General features: G+C 43.6%; 1 protein-coding gene across 1 annotated transcript in view; it reads right to left on the bottom strand.

The window, feature by feature from the left end:
• The window catches only part of GNAS (GNAS complex locus), a 70686-nt gene that overhangs the window by 22387 nt on the left and 31199 nt on the right, over window positions 1-17100 (bottom strand). The window lies entirely within an intron of this gene.

The following is a 17100-nucleotide window of genomic DNA, read 5'->3' as shown; positions in this document are numbered from 1 at the left end:
CCGCCGAGGTAGGTGTCTAGGTGTCGGAGAGCCGAATTCCAATTGTTTGCGATGTCCGCACGGGGTTTCTTTCGGATCTTCGGACGAGAAAAGTGCGTTGGGATTGCAAAGCTAGCCCTGCCCGAAGCAGCAGGCCCGCCGGTGTCTTGAGAGCGGAGGAGCGGTGGCCGGGGCTGTGGAGTCGGTGCACGAGGCGTCCTCCCAGGTGGGAGAGGTGGCGGCCTGGCCTGGGCGCCCTGGGGACTCTGGAACAGAGGGAAAAGTAGTTTACGGAACGTGAACTTATTTGAGGGTTATTTCAAAACTTTCAAGTGTCCCGCCCCACACTAGGATGCAGCACAGTGCAGGATTAGGAGCAGGGATACAAAGTTTTCAACCACTGGACTCCAGCCCGCCTTTCCTGGGACCTTGGTTGGGTCATTTGCTGCCACCGTGTTGTCTGCTGGGATACAGTTCATTCATTCAATAAATGTTTGGTGAATGCGGGTTCCGCGGCCCACCATGTGCCCAGGTGAGCCGAGGCGGCTAGGTAATCGGGCTAAGATGTGAGTAGTGTCTTGGATGGGACACAGGCCTGCATCCCGGGAAGCCCAGATATGCAAAGTCCACAACTGTCTTCCAATTTTTTCTTTGACTTCTTAACAGAGTCCATGGAACTTAAGGTGTTTGGGTGAAGAAGGAGAAAAAAGAAAAGTCTACACCTATAAATGGAAACACTTCTAACAGTCCCCAGGACTATGGGGCGACTGATACTTCCAGAGCCCTTGAGCAAACAGCTGTATCGTTTTAAGTTAACTTTGAAAATAAAAAGACACTGTTAGCCAACAGGATGACTGAAATTCCCCCCTTGTCCTCAGTTTGCTCCACTTCGAGTAAGAAAAGGTGTGACAGATGAAGACGCCACGTGTTATTTTTCTTGGCCCCTTCCGGTATACCGGGTACACCGCTATCCCCGTTGTACAAGGCCTCTTTTTTATGTATCTGAAAGGACAACAGAGGGCGATTCAAAGTCAGCAAAGAACACTTGGAATTAAGAACAGGAAGCACAGCCTAGACAGCAGACCCTCATAACCTGCAGGCCATCCTGCCCTGGGCCACTGCAGACCCCTGATTTTCTTGAACTTGGCTGAAAAGTTGTTGCCCAGCTTAAGCCAGGTCTTTGTCACACTTCTGATCATGGCCTCTGTTCCACACAAAAATACACCTTCTTTTGAAAATGCTTAAAGGAACTACTCTCCTAGCTTGATGCTTTTCACCTAACCAAAGATGGATAAAAATATTGTGTGGATACACCTAAATGTGCTCATAGGAAAACTCAGCAGTTAAGGAGGTCTCAGGATCGATGATTCCAAGGCTGCTGGTGACAGAGATAGTGAGGCTCCCTATCATCCACCACCGAAGTTAGAACTGCTTGATGACAGGGCACAGGTGCTATATCTTTAGATGTTAAATTAGAACTTCCTGGCTGAATACCATTGATTGTTATTTTAAAAAATTGTTAAAGACTTGTAAGAGGGAAGAACAGGCCAGACATTTTTGTTATGCTCCGTTTGTTCAAAAGCATCTTCCTTTCTGCTTCTAGTGTTGGAAAGCACAGATACATTGTCTTTAAGAGTACGGGGTAAATAGTAACAAATAGGACATTGATGCTTCTGCCAGGAGCTACACAGTTATACAATGTATATAATGAAGAGTCCCCTCATTTGGAAATCTCTAAGCTCCATTACCACCTTCCCCTTTTAGATAAATATCACACCTGAACTTTAAAAGGAGTGAAACTACCCCATGTCATATACTAACATGCGTTCTAGGCCAGGCACAATCGGGACCATTGTCCTAGAATGTGTAATGCAAGATCAGGCTTTACTCCTTTCAGCTCTCAATCTATGACACCATTCTTGAAAACAAAAAAAATTTTAAGTGTAGGTTTCATATATATCTTATTATGGCTACTGATGGATAAATAAAGCATTTACTTTGTAAATAAATAACAGCAGGTGGAATGATGGGTTTACAGATAAGCAAATGACACCTAGAGCTTTGAAACAAGCTGGTTTGTGGTCTGCTAGGCTCTGTTTTCACTCCACACAAAGTGGAGGAAGAAATTTTACTGAATTTTTGGCTTCAGATTTGACCTCTCCAGGCCCTAAAAGTTGTCATTTTTTTTTTTTAAGTCTTTCAGATTTGGAGGCTACCATGTGTGACCTTTTCATATGAATTAGTAATTTATTTTAATTGATCGTTACTGTTTTAAGTACCTAGTTTATGCTTTGAAAGTAGGGCAATCTATTAGCATAATTCTTGGAACAGTCCAGACTAGAGCTTTCCAGTGGAAGGGGCCCCTGGACTGGCTCAGGAAGAGAAGGGAGTTACAGAAACTTCAGCTTTCAGGGAGGGACAAAGGACAGAATGTCTTGGGTATAAAATGCCCCAGGAGATCACAGATATCTGGCTCAGGAGACTTGCTTCGTGCCCAAGCCAGCCAGTTGAGATCATAATACACGTTCCTAACCTAAAACACTAGGTCACCTAACAAAACAGCTTGGTTAAACAGATGGTGTCACACACTACACAGAGAAATGGCCTCGAAACATTTCTTTCCAACATTCCATAATTGACAACAATGGACAACATCCCCCACCAGGGTTTGAATTCTGTGGTCTTGTCAACTTTGTGGCAATAAAGGCAGTTTGTGATCTTTGGCCCCTGGTATCCTCCTTTCTCAGTGATAATGCCTTCTCTGCTTTTCGAAGCAGTGGACTTACTACAGCTTAGAATCTTGAAAACATTACTCTCCTTAATGATGTCACTCAGTTTTTGGACAAGAATGTTCTCTTTTGCCATTCATTGGTTGGGATCATTTTAAGTTGTTTCCCAAGAGCCCAGGGCAAATATAATTATAATATTATTTTAATAGCCTAGGAAACAATAAATAGGTTTCCACTGAAACAGAAACTTTAGCTGTAAGGTTTTAATAATAGTATTTACCACTTCCACAGTGTTTCCTGTGTTCAAAGCACATTCAGCACTTTAATTAGCTAGAATGACTGAAACTACCATTGCAAATCAATGTCAAAGCCTATGCCAGGCGTCCCCAAACTTTTTACACAGGGGGCCAGTTCGCTGTCCCTCAGACGGTTGGAGGGCCACCACATACTGTGCTCCTCTCACTGACCACCAATGAACGAGGTGCCCCTTCCTGAAGTGTGGCAGGGGGCTGGATAAATGGCCTCAGGGGGCCGCATGCGGCCCTAGTTTGGGGACGCCTGGCCTATACCATGTAGATGATGAAAGCAGAAATTGTAAAAAGGATTTCCTAGTCCCAAGTAAGAAGACTCTATTACTTTAGAACATAAAAGTTCTTAAAAATCGAATGTAGTGATTAGGGCATTTTTTTCTTGTCATATTCACTAGCTAGTAACTCTAACCACAAAGTAACCCTAAACTTGTATTCAAAACTAAACGTGATATAAAACTTCGTTTCAGAAGACTTGAAGTCAATTACTGAAGAATTAACTACATGGCCATATGATATTTTCCTATATAATATCCATCAACTAACTTTAAAATCATCTGTTTTTAATTCAGAACATACTCTAATTCAAACAAAATGTGGAAGTACATTGGTCAGTGTGTTTGGACCCAAGTTCTTGAGCCAGAGGCTTTGAGATGCTGTTCAAACATCTACTTAAAACAATGGCACACAATATGAGGGCAACCGGGATGTTTTGCAGCTCTTCTTGATCTTTCCTGACTCTCTGATGGGCAGGCACCATCTGTGAGAGAGGCTTCCTGGTCTCTGTGGACAGATGCCCAATTCCCAAGGCCATCAGTGTCTTTCTCACCACATCCCCATGAACCCCAGAGTGGGCAGGAATGGACTTTTAACAAAGCCACCATCTACCTTAAGAAGAGAGAAGTTAACAAAAAGACATGATATGTATTACTTTGTTCCTTTTAGGAATCTAAATGATACGATGCACATTACCCTTCCTTGAAGATTCTAGGTGGATAAACAACTTGGATATCAACAGGGAGTGGAAAACAAACTCACTAGTGGAACCAAAAGGCACAGCCATCAGCAGAACACAGGCAGCAGCTTCGACAATTAATTCCAAAACTCAAAGTCAAATCCAGGAGAAGACTGAGCAAGCCCCATTCTCTTTTGAGGCACATCAACAGATCAATGGACCCACTTAATAGAGCCCTTAATTGGATTTTTTTTTTTTTTTTAATTAAGAGTTTTACCACTCTATGGCAGGAAAGTCAATTTTCCTAAACTGAAATATCCTTCACTTCCCTTGGGAAAAAATTTCATGAGGACTAAGGTAATGGGAAAACCTGTTGCTTAGAACTTTTAACTTGGCCTTGAAGATGGAAACTCATCCAGGATGGAGAATAATGTAGGGAGACTAGTTAAAAATAGACACAGACCAGCTCACTTTCATGCTTATTTACAAGGTGCCTTATTTAAATGACACTTTGATCCAACATTTTACTAAAAAATGACAACAGGAAAAAATAAGAGCCAGTTGGTGCACCTGGAGATGTGATGCTGAGGCCAGTCAAGAGGTCTGAAGTCCTAATACAATATCCTTAGATAAGAGAAGCTCTGTCATTGCTCTTATTTTTAAAGATTTTAGGGTTTCCCCCCACCCCCCATGGTATTCACTTCTTCAAATTTAGCTCCATAGAATTAGAGTTTAGACAGTCAAAAACACTGGATGAATTTGCAATTCATTTCTTTTCGTTAAATGCTGCTTTGTGGACATATACAAATGAAACAACTGCTAAATGAGAGTTTTACATCTTCGGATTCTATTTTATCTACCTGCCAAGCAAATGTAGGTGATCATTTTCAAACAGCCTTGGCGTGAGGGGCTAGCCTGAGTTTGGGAAACTGAGATACAGACTGGGCCTCGGGTGTCATTTGCCTTCAGAGCTGAAACCCTCTCTCCAGTCCCACTTCCATCTGCTGTTAGTAAACCAGGAATTAAGCAATTAATGTGGCATAATTAGTCACACATTTAATTCATCTAGAAATGTGATACCTTTTCATCGTTTTGTATATGCCCACACATGTTTAAGTTGAAATTGAAGAATGTGTAATTATCGCTTAGCTCCACCTATTTCCCTGGCTTTTATTTTGAGGGGGGAACTAATCGGGGCCCAGGCTGCACAGCTCCTAACAAGGAGGGGTGCACCCTCCTTTCACACTGGCTCCAATTCTCCTCCCCACAGCCACCCCAGCCTTCCTCTGCTTGATTTCCATTTAGCCTCCAGTTGGTCAAAATTGTTTGCCAGGGAGCTCAGGGCTGTGCCCTCTACTCTCCCACTCAGCAGTTTATTGAGGGCTTGGCAGTGTGCACAGAGCTCTCACTGGCCTGTCAGGAGCCCCCTCAACATCAGCAGAGCCCAGATGGCACTGTCTTTCTAAGGTCTTTGCCGACCACTGGAAGTTATAAGAAGGGGGAAATCATTCAGCCCAAGCGTCAAGCTTTTGCAACTAGTCTGGGGATCAGATGAAAAGGAGATTTTTTTATGAGCTACAGACCTCAGCTCTACCCACAGCCATGTCCCAGGGTCTCTGCATGCCGCCCAATACTGGGAAGGCTGCCTCTGCCCACTTTCTTGAACATTCATGTTTTTTGGTTGCCTAAGTCTCTACTACCTTCTCAGATTACGGCTCCTTGTGTGCTAATTACACCGAAAAAACTGAAAGAATGTCGCTGACTTTACAAAGAACACAAAGCAGACTTGCCTTAAAAACTAAATAGAGCCCGTTTCTTACAGAAGGCAGACAGACTCGGCCTTCCAATGATTTGTACTATGCAGATTAATTGCAGATGGCCAATTCATTTATTGAGACCCAAATGACAGCAGGGCTTAGCTATCGGCAGGATAGATTAAAAATGTGTGTTGCTCTTGGGGGCCATTGACCTAAAATGAGAAGGTCTGATTCATGATAAACATTTTTTTTTTTTTCCTGGCACTTAATTGTAAATTAAGATTTGCTGATGATGACAGGCTAATTTAAGCTACGGTGGAAAGAGGAAAGAAATGGAAGCTGCCCACCATAGGAAGCAGTACTTGTACCGTGCAGGTAAAATTATAGATGAAATGAAAGAAGAAAATCTAATTTCTCAATATGGAAGGCAGTGGCTGCCACAGATCAAGAGGATATTGTTTTTGTAGCCCCTGTTCTCCATTATGTAAGAAATGGCCTTTTAAAAGACAGACTTGGGAAGGGGGTATTATCTCTGTTAGCCAAGCAAATTATAGATTACTCTCCACCTCCACCCCGCCACCATGAAATCCCGAAAGGGTTAATAGGTGAACAGTCGCAGCTTGGAATGATTTATTTTTTTTCTAAGGAACATTAAATACTGAATTGCTCATGCTGAAATAATGCTACAGCTGTGATCCATGGGGTTGAATTTTGGACACTGGCTCGAGTGACAGGTGTACTCATTGTATGCCCAGCTCGGCTGAAATTGTGATGCCTAACTCAAATTTTTTCCCAATTAACTGGTGAGGATTCTGGAGCCAGCCAGGAAAGGGCCTTTTGCCACAAGCACAGAAGACATGTGTGCTCAGCCTTCAACAAAAATGTCAGCCCTAAGGGAGAATGGAGCCATTGCTCCCTGATCATAAAAACAAGAAAATGGAGATCGACCTGAAATGTCTAGAAAGGTAGAGAAAAGAGACAATCTAGTTGGGACCAAGCCCTTCTAGGTTCTAAAGCAAACAGGTCTGTCCTACAATTCAAGTCTTGGAGGATTTTAGGGATTGAAGCAAGTCCAGGATTCTAGGAAATGTGTCACCAAAATTGGTATTATTAGAGGAAGTGGCACAAAGCTACAAGTGCAGAGTCTGATCTGTAACATGCTAATTACACCTATTTTTATCCCAGGGTTGCAGTGACCTAACACCAAGAAATTAAAACTCTGGAAAACTAGCCCTTCGCATATAGAAGGTATGATTACTCTGGGGTCTGGGAGCCCCGGAGAACACTTTCATTGGGTCCATGGGTCTAACCTGGGGTGAGAAAGCAGCAGTCCCCCAGGAAGGTGGTTGATTTTCAAGAGCACTTGGTAGCAGTGAGGAAAGGCACATGGGGAGCTGTGGGGTGATGTCAGCATGCAGTAAGAGGGGAACTCTGAAATGTCCAAGACCAGCCCAAGCAAACTGCACCATCTCCACGTGGTGCCCTGGTCTGGAGAGGAAAGGAAGGAGGCTATGTTTTGCCAAGCCAAGACTGATCAATGAGGAGAAAGGTTTCCTCAGTCCATTCCACTGACAGCAAAGGCCCTGGATCCCTATCTTCTGGCAAGATGATGCCAAATAGCTGAACCATACAAAGGAAATGGATATAAAACTTAATTGAGACCCAGAGACATCTGATCTCCAAGTTAAAGGACTACTCCTTATAACAGTTGGAGGCATCCCAAAGTCTAGAAAAGCCTAAATGACCCTAAATTCATACTCGTGCTATTTAACCCATGCTTCTGGGAGGCGATCAAGAACAGGATTAATTTCATCCTCAGCCTGAAAAGTTAAGTTCCTTAGTTTTCTTTTAATTAAATAATTATTTTAAGTGCATCCTTTTAACAGGATACCATGAGTTAGTTCAATGAATGAATATAAAACCAAAATGTTGACTAGTATAATCCCTAAATCGACTTACTATTTTAATTTTAGGTACTTTCATTTACCTTACACATTCTTAAATGTGTTAAATAAATGTGTTTTCCACAATTTGGCATAACTACATATTCACTAGATTTATTGGGTTGGGGGGAGGCAGAGAGGCAGAGAAGAGAACTTTTTTTTTTTTTTTTAAAGACTATGATTAAATGATAGAACTCACAGCAAACATTTAATTTCTACAATTGATGCCAAAGGTAGAAGAGATTTTGAGAAAAAAACAGATGGATAATTTCTAAAACATGTAAAGCGAAACAGCAAATCTGCAAATGCAAGAGAGAGAGAGAGAAAAAAAAAAAAAAAAAACCACCACTACTAGCAGCATGAAAACTCCAGGGAAACAAACAAAAACACATCATTGTAATTGATAGTAATTGAACCCCTGCTTAACTTTCCTTCCCATATCTGATAATTCTGTGAAATCACCTAGCTGTCAGTCTTGTCCTTTTAGAAACATGACATTGATTTGCCTAGCAGAGACTCATCATTAGAATTCTGAGGTCTGCTTAATGGGGCTACTAATAAATCTAAGTCATCAATTCTTGACCTTTTGTTTCCTGAAATTCTCGGTATGTGGTAAACTGCTGAAAACACATTTTCAAGGTCTGTGACTGTAACATGAAAAATAAAGGATCAAGGTTGGGCTTTGAAGGTCTGATCATATCTGAGTTCTGCCCTGAGTGCACCCCAGAGGGAAAATAAGTAAGATGGATTAGGAACAGCATCTGGGGGTCATATCAATACTTTCTTTTGGGCTGAGCTATTTGCAAATAGAAATGGACTGTAAGCCTGAATTACAAAGGAAGATGTGCCAAGGAGCCATTGCCCCTTCTCCTGCATTTCCTTGTCCCCTTCCTCCCCCATCTGCCTGGCTTTTTATTGCATTGAGAGATCAGGAAAAATTCCAGCCAAGAGAGTCTAAATTGGCTACGCACGAAACAGAAAGAGAGAGAGAGAGAGAGAGAGAGAGAGAGAGAGAGAGAGAGAGAGAGAGAATATCTAGTCACAGTTTTGGTGACTTTGAAATAAAAGGATTGGGTTGAGGAGGGTCAACTTTTTTTTTTTTGAGAAACAGAATCATGGACACTTTTTCTTTTTCTATAAAAGCAAAACGCTTCTCACCCTTATTTTTTGCTGGCTGGATTAAGCTGCTTGTAACCTAAGACAAAATGCAGTCAGGTAGCTTCAGCTTCCTCTAAATTCTAAGATGGCTGCAGGCACCAGACTCTGACAGTGATGTTGCTGAGAGTCTAGCCATAAAGATTTCTTTCCACACTGTTCTCCCTCCACATCTGCCTAGAAGGACTAGCCTGCTGCTTCATTTCCCGCATCCTCTGCAGTCGATTTCAGACGGCTGCAGCAGAGAAAGCAAGACCCCCACACCTTGTCTGTGTGTACCCTTCCTTCTGTACCCCTCTGAGTGCATTTGGACTACGTTGGGGTGACATTGGGACAGGTGGTTGGCTGAGCTGATCCTCTCAAATATTCAGGCAAATTGGTTGCTGGTAGACAAAACATCCAGATGCTTTTTCACGACTGAACTTTTGACCAAACTGATTGGATGCTTTGGTGTCAAGAAGACAAAAACCCAAGTCAAAAAGGTCATCAGAGTAGGAAATTTGTAGGCAGTGAATAGCAGGAAGCATTACATATTTCTAACAATGAAAAATGTGAATTTTCAGATTGTGCTAAATGACTCAAAATTGACCAGCGCAAAGCTGCAGAGTGAAAGAACGGATCTTGTTAAGGGATATTATTCCCATTTATTTGGCTTTGTTACTGCCAGAAAGTGGCTTGGAGCCTTTCTTTTCAGAGCTCTGTAAAATGTAAATGGTCTAAATTAAGACGCCATCTAATCTCAAACAATATTAATTGTGACATGAAAAATGAGACCAATTCTTCCGACATCACAATCACCAGCACCCCACATTAACTGATCATCTCACTGTGTTTCTCAAAAGCCTGAATATTTTCCTTTTCCAAAAGTCTCTATTTATTTATTTATTTATTTTCTGAGATGGAGTTTCACTCTTGTTGCCCAGGCTGGAATACAATGGTGCAATCTCAGCTCACTGCAACCTCTGCCTCCCAGGTTCAAGTGATTCTCCTGCCTCAGCCTTCTGAGTAGCTGGGATTATAAGCATGTACCACTATGCCCAGCTACTCTTTGTATTTTTAGTAGAGATGGGGTTTCGTCATGTTGGCCAGGCTGGTCTAGAACTCCTGACCTCAGGTGATCTACCCATCTCAGCCTCCCAAAGTGTTGAGATTACAGGCGTGAGCCACTGCACCCAGCCATGCCTATTTCTTTTTAAGAGGAGGGAAAAAAAAAATCCTCGAATACTTTACTTATTCTGACACTGAAAATGCACTCTCCTGAAGTGGGCTTCTTTTGACCTCCCGGCTCGGCAAACCTCTGTATCTGATTTGTCTTGTTTCTTTCCCCTCTCTGAATTAAAACACTTTCTAAAATAAAACCGCTAAGCAGCCAGCCGGTCGTACGCCAGGATGCTGCTCCTGCCTCTCTCTCCTTCCAGACAGAACTGCTGGACTCTAATGTTGCTTTCCAGGACGAAAAGGAGGAAAATGCATTTTCACATATTTGTCAAGTGTTTTCCCCTAAATGAGTCCATTAAAATCAGCAAGACCACTGTTCCTCCATCTCAGTAGCAGGCAGAATCACCATGCATGGATATAGGAGCAAATCTGTATTTCCAGTTGGCTCTGATAGGGAGATTGCCGTTGTTCTAGAGAAAGGAGGTATCTCTATCTCTGCAGTACTGCCTCACAATTTCAAGACCACTGCCTCCTCCCATAAGATTCTGCAGATGTTGCACTTGGTTTGTTAAACCTCTTGCTAAATGTAAGAAATAAAGTTGTTTAACTTGTAAATGTCCATAATTTACCTACTGCAAAGCCCTGAGTGCTTGCTGTTTCATTATCAGCTGCCCGTTAATAATCATCAAATTAGAAGTGTCTCTAGCAGTATGGCAATTTAGTGAGGGGAATAAGAACAGAAAATCACGAACTGTTCAGGGAAGTTGCCGCATAGCGGGCCTCCTGGGGCTGGGGCCCAGGGCCCCTCAGTATTTAGTTCAAGGCCACGGGGCTTTCTTGTGCGACATTACTTCTAACATAGATACTGTGTAATTCAGTTACACAAAAGCAGCCCAGACGAGCAGGCTCACATCATCTCTTGTGCTCTGCGTAAGTCTGCACCAGAGGCTGTCAACGCAGCCTGCACTTCCTGTTCCATGTCACGAACGGGCCCTAAAATTAAGGAGGGAGGTGAAAGGAAGTACAAAATAATGTACCTTTTATGCCTTTTTTTTTTTTTTTTTTTTTTTCCCCTCTCTGTTCCCTTCATCTCTAGGGACTCCACAGCTAACCCAGACACATTTTGTTACTTCCCATTCCCAGAGGGAGAGGTTTTTTTTCCAGCTGTGGGAGTCTAGAATTCACTTTTATCTCTTTCTAAACACTACCAGCCCAGAATCCTTGGGCCACTTTACGGCACTGTAGCAACAACACAATAGGGGCCTCCTGTGGACCCCATGCCTCAGATCATAGCAGGGATTCCAGGCCAGGCTGGGAGGCGGAAGTCCGGACGGCGCCATTCCCTCATCCTTGCCTGAGCTGACTGTAGTCTCTTAACAACATCTTGGCCTCCAACTCTTTCCCCATCCCTAAAACACAGCTGGCCTCCGCCCCTCAGAACATCAGTCCCAGGCTTGCTGGGCTCTGTCCCTTTATCTCGCTTCCAATGCTATGTTGAATGGTCCTTAAGTGTTCATTTCAACCTCACACCTGACTTAGCACCTGACTTTAAAGAAAAACATCCTTTACAACAATAAGTATGTGACCACTTGAAACCCCTCCAAGGCTTTCAAGGCTGGTGGAGCACAGCACAAGGAGGAGGACCAGCCCCGGGGTTAAAATCTCACAGAAGGAAAGGGGGAAGCTGGCACCTAGCAGGTGGCTCCGTCTTGCCCTTTGGGCTATCTATTCACCACTTGCCCCTGGCTGACTAGTCCTGGGCCCCACAGAATGGGCCAGGGGTGCACAGGCTCAGGGAGGGGCTTCTCTCCCCTTCTCCAAGTGCGTCCGTCATTTGGTGGTGACAGCTGCTTTGCACTCCAAACCTTGGCAACTCAGATCTCTTCTTTCAGAGGCCCCCTCCTTTTCCCCAACCAAGAGCCTCCTCTTTAAAAAAAAAAAAAAAAAAAAAAATCATGTTCTTTCATCATAATTAAAGTGCTGTCAGGGAAAATGGCACAGCCGAGTTTTGCTGGTTAAAACGACCCTCCTTCTCCACGCCTCTTTGCTTCTCTCATTTGCTAAAGTGGTCCTTTCTCTGCCTGAAATCAGGCCCTTTGGTGATGGAAATTTTAACTTAAAGCAGCGAGTTCTAAGCAGAAGCCTAACCTTGGGAGGGTGGGGAGAAAAATCAATGTTTTAAGCTGGACTCCGTCTTCAGCAAGGTGCTGGTGAGGCCGTTTTCATCAGGAGGAACGGCGGCAAAGGCTACCTCTGGGATTTAGATCCATGCAAGGTCTCCTAATTACGAGTCACTGTCAGGGTACACAATTTAGCAAAACTGGGAGGCGAATTCTCCCTGTTGACTTAGCTAAGGGTCAGGAGGAAGCTATTTAGAAGGAAGTACAGAGGTTCTGCACCTGGGAAGATAAAATCCAAATGCCTCTCATGCTCTGAGGGAAAGCATGCCTGCATGTTTACTGTCACCGTTGGCCTACGTGTTTGTGTGTTAGAAATAAAGCATGTTCTCGCTCATAGGCAGGTGATGAACAATGGGAACACATGGACACAGGGAGAGGAGCACTACACACTGGGGTCTGTTGGGGGGAAATGGGGAGGGACAGTGGGGGGTGGGGAGTTGGGGAGAGAGAGAGCACAGAGAGAAATGCCAGATATAGGTGAAGGGGAGGAAGGCAGCAAATCTGGTGTACACACTGCCATGTATGTACCTATGCAACTATCTTGCATGTTCTTCAAATGTACCCCAAAACCTAAAATGCAATAAAATATATATATATAAGTAAAAAAAAAAAAGCTGTAGCTTACAGGCATAATTCAGTGCTCTCCTCCTAGCTGAGTGTTACTGAGTCATACTGGGGGGGGGGGTACTTCCTGTGTGTTGTGAACACTGCATGGTGTAGGGGTCTTTTTAATGTCTCCTACCATTTTGTGACAATGTCACTCTAATCTTGTTAGCCATCATAGAACTTTCTGAAAGAAACCGACACTTCTGAGCAACTTTGAACTCTGCCATTAGAATCCATGACATCTATTCAAATCCACATTATGGGAGGCACTCATAATATTCATCCCAGCCATCACCTACTTACACTATAAGGAAACTTGAGTGTCAGGAGCTTTCAAAATTAGCTTAATTTCCTTTTCCTAAAGATGGTACATCTCGGAAAGGCCCCTTTTAAGTTACACTGGGGAACTTAATTGGCAGGCTTTTGGGTTTCTGTCAGGGTATTGCTAATATCTGGCAAGTCAAGATGACAATCTGGGCTGCCCTCAATGGAATCATTAGCTGTTAATACACCTCTGAGTAACTCTAAGCTAAGGTGTGAAATCAACCCAAGTGCCACTAAGCCCCAGTTTCTCCTAAGGCTATAAACTGCAGGACAGTTGGGGGGGTGCTGTTTATGTAACACACGAACAACAAGGTTGTTTTGCTGCTGGCTTACTTGCTGGCCTGGCCTTCTGCTTCTTCGCTTCTTCCCCAAGCACCCCCCATATTATATTTCTTTTTTAAAGAAAGCAAAGCAACCGTGTAGTACTCAAGCCTCTTTTATTTCCTGACTGTTCTATGTGTCATAGCCGTGGACGCTGGAGAAAAACATGGGGCTTGTCATTATCGACCAGAGCTGGATGAGTCAGGCACCCTGAAGGCTGCGATCTGAACCTGACTGTGCCACTGAATGGGGTGGAGGGCACCCGCTGCCAGGAGGAACAACACTAAGCAAGCACTATGCTGCTACTTGGAGATCTGGGGTTGAGGGGTCTGCGTGTCCTGGGGTCACAGTGAAAGAAAGTCAATTAATTGCTTTGGGGGCTGCTAGGCAGCCACAGACTTGGCTTGAGAATAACAGGGAATGGGGCTGGAACAAGAGGTGGGGAGGGGGTGACTGTCCAAAAGCCCTCTCCGGTTCCCCCCAATGCCTTTTGTTAGAATGCTACTCTTAAGGACCCCACTATTAAAAATGTGACTCTCAGGGCTTTTGAGCCTCATAGAGCTCTTTATTAAAATGCAAATGTCCCTAAGAGTAGCCCCAGACGCCTCTGCCAGCTAATGGGATTAACCGAAGAGAACACGGCCACCTGCAGGGAGGTAAGCAGCCTGGGGCCAAATCGCTTCTCAGATTTGCCGTGTGCTCACGAGATCACCCAGAACGCAAAATTCAGGCATTCCCGTTTCAGCGGCAAGTTTTAAGAAGCCACAACTTAATAATTCCATAAATCTCAATCACATTCACTATGGAACCAAATTTATCTGAGAGTTCTTTCAGTCCAGTCATCTACGCAAAAAAACCTTCCCTTGTCATATTTTTAACATAAAAAAATAGCTAGCAATCTGTGTTACGCACTCATATTTTCAAAAAAACATAAAGGTCACTATCACGTGCTGTGATAGTTACAGAGACCTATCAAGAAGACATATTATTTCAAGGGCAATGAATAGATAATTGAAAAGTATTTCTGAAAGGAAAGTTGGAAATAAAATTCTGGAAATTAAAATGCGTTTTTCTTTCCACAATGGCTGGGGATTTATTATAGAATTTGAATATATAATATCTCTATCTGCATTAGGGAACAAAAGAGACCTGAAGCTCAGGATCTAAGAAGGAGGACTAGAACTAAGAGAGAGGGCAGGCCGGGAGGGAAGATGGACGACTAGAGCGAAGATGGGGGCCAGCCCAAGAGCTAAGATGGAGGATGAAAGCGCGGGGGTAAAAGCACTCCACAGTACATCAGGACCTGGCTGCAAACGACACTTTCCCATCTGACTCTCAAAACACTAATCCTAGACATAGAAGATTTCTAAGGTTAGGTGGGAGACATTGGGCCCATTCTCCTAAGAGAATTTTAGTCTTGAAAGATCCTGGAAAGCATAGTTCGGATCCAGAGAGAGCGCAATGAAAGAAGGAATTTGGTAAAAGGCGGTTCTCAGCACCACTCCTGGGCCGGGCCTCTGCAGCCCTTGCTGGAAGCAAGCTGGGCTCCTCAGCATGACCGGTAACCCTCTGGGATATGCCTCCTGGAGAAAGGCCTCGTTCAGTTGCATGACTGACAGGTTTTCAACAGGGAGGTCTACCCATGACTAGAAACGGTTCGATCGGTGCTGTTTGTGCAGAAATTTTCAGACTCAGAGTGGCACGAAAATCTGAATGGCTGTGCCTGTCAAACGTTGTTTGTTTTGAACCCAGCAGATCCTTCTGGCTTTTCTGCAGTTTGATTATAAGGACTCGTGACACTTTTAAGTCAGCTCTGATTTGGTGTGCTCAGCTGGGCTGGAAGACTCTTAGCAGGTTGTTGAAGTCTTTCGGTCGACAACCTCCATCTTGCCTTATTTATTCCCTGTATAATGACTGAGCGGAGACTGCTCACTCTTGCTAACTCATCGGGTTTGTTTAGATTCCATCAAGGGAGTAGCAATGTCTCACACCTTTGTCTTCCCCACCGGGAAGGGCACAGATCTGGCACTCAATACATGTATATTGAATGAATGAATGAACAAATGAAAATGCCTGAATTGAGGCAAATTCACTGACCTGGCAAGGATTCATCCTTCTAAGGGACGTGGCAGATACATGAGTGGCTACTGCGAGCTTTGAGAGGCCACTAGACAGACAAAAAGGAGTAAGGCTATTTCAACCTACAAGTTAACCAAAAAATTAGGAAATAACTTAGCAGTGAGAAAAAAATGGGTATATGTGCTAGTTCCCATGTCCCAAGGACTGGGTAATAGTCCACACTTTTGCCAACTTGGGCATAACCTACACATGGGTAAACCTCAGATCTGCCAATAGTCAAAAATTTGAAAAATTAATTTGTGACAACTGTTTTCACTTGGAACCAGGATAAATTTAAGTACGTTCTTAAATTAGGCATGCCACTTTATGCTAGATTTCCATTAAACGTTTCCCAACAACATTTCTTTCTTCCTGAAGATCCACCATGACCCCTAACTCCCTGGCAACTCCAAAATGTCACAGAAGGCCCATTTTTAAAACATATTTGTGAATGAGTTCCTTTGCTTAGCTATTAGATCAGGAATTCTTTTCCCCAACACCGGCCCCTAATCAGCCATTTTGTTAAGTCTCAAAGCAACACAAATTTAGCTCAAATCAATTAGCAACACATTTCTAACTCTTGGCGCTGGGGGAAGAGTCTGAACTCCTCCTGGTGGAACAAGGCGGACGCCTTGAGAATGGAAGGAGAGGCGGGTCAGCCCAGGAAGCGGCTTCCGCCTCTGTGGGTGTGCTTCACGAGAAGCCAAAACGTGGGAGAATGGGGTCCAACCACAACAAATTAGGATGAAATTTTGATTTCATTTTTTTCTCTTGAGCTGGTGAATAAAGCCCAGGACATAGGAAGGAGCTAACGGAATGTTTTCCCCACCAATGCCAGGAAGCTGAAGGTCTGCTCTTGTGATTTGCAACTGGCTGGGATGTTCTCTCTCTGCCCCCTACCCTCAGCCCAGTACAGAGCAATCAACCTTGCCCCTGGTCTCTTCCTGCTGAATTCCCCCCTTCTCTCTTCCCCTCGCCCTTCCTTACTGAACAGAATTGTCTTCCCTCTCTAATGAACATACCCCAGGAGAATAAAACTTGTTTTTCAAAGTGGGGAGTGGGAGGGAAGGAAGAAAGGAAGGAAGGGAGGAAGGAAGGAAAAAGAAAAAAATGAAACAATGCCTACAGCGGGTCTGGCTAGCGCCCAATTCTCGAGGACGCCAATTGTAAAATTCAAAGGTTTCCCCAACATTAAAGATGTATACTTAACGTGTAAGATGCCCACTTTTCACTTGAGGGGTTGCTTTGTTTTGTTCTGGATAATTATCAAATTTAAAATTCATGTTTTTTTTTTTTTTGTTTTGTTTTTTAAAAGAACTAGAAGGTTCTCTGCATGCCAGACTTCCTAAAACAAAACAAAACCGCTTAGTGGGATAAGGCTCGTGAAAGCACTTGGAAAATGAGGCTATATGACAGGCAGGGTATTCCTAACTTTAAAATAAAACAAAAAATGGACCATCATTTTAGAATCAGGAGATAAACATTTGGGAAAGCAATAGAAGGTAAGAGGGCGGTGGTCAGAGCTTGGAGGGTGGTGGTGGCCCCATCTTGGCACACAGGACAGGCC

The sequence above is a fragment of the Saimiri boliviensis genome, chromosome 9 (assembly GCF_048565385.1).
Source record: "Saimiri boliviensis isolate mSaiBol1 chromosome 9, mSaiBol1.pri, whole genome shotgun sequence".
NCBI classification, from domain to species: domain Eukaryota; kingdom Metazoa; phylum Chordata; class Mammalia; order Primates; family Cebidae; genus Saimiri; species Saimiri boliviensis.
This window is presented reverse-complemented; position numbering and strand designations above follow the sequence as displayed.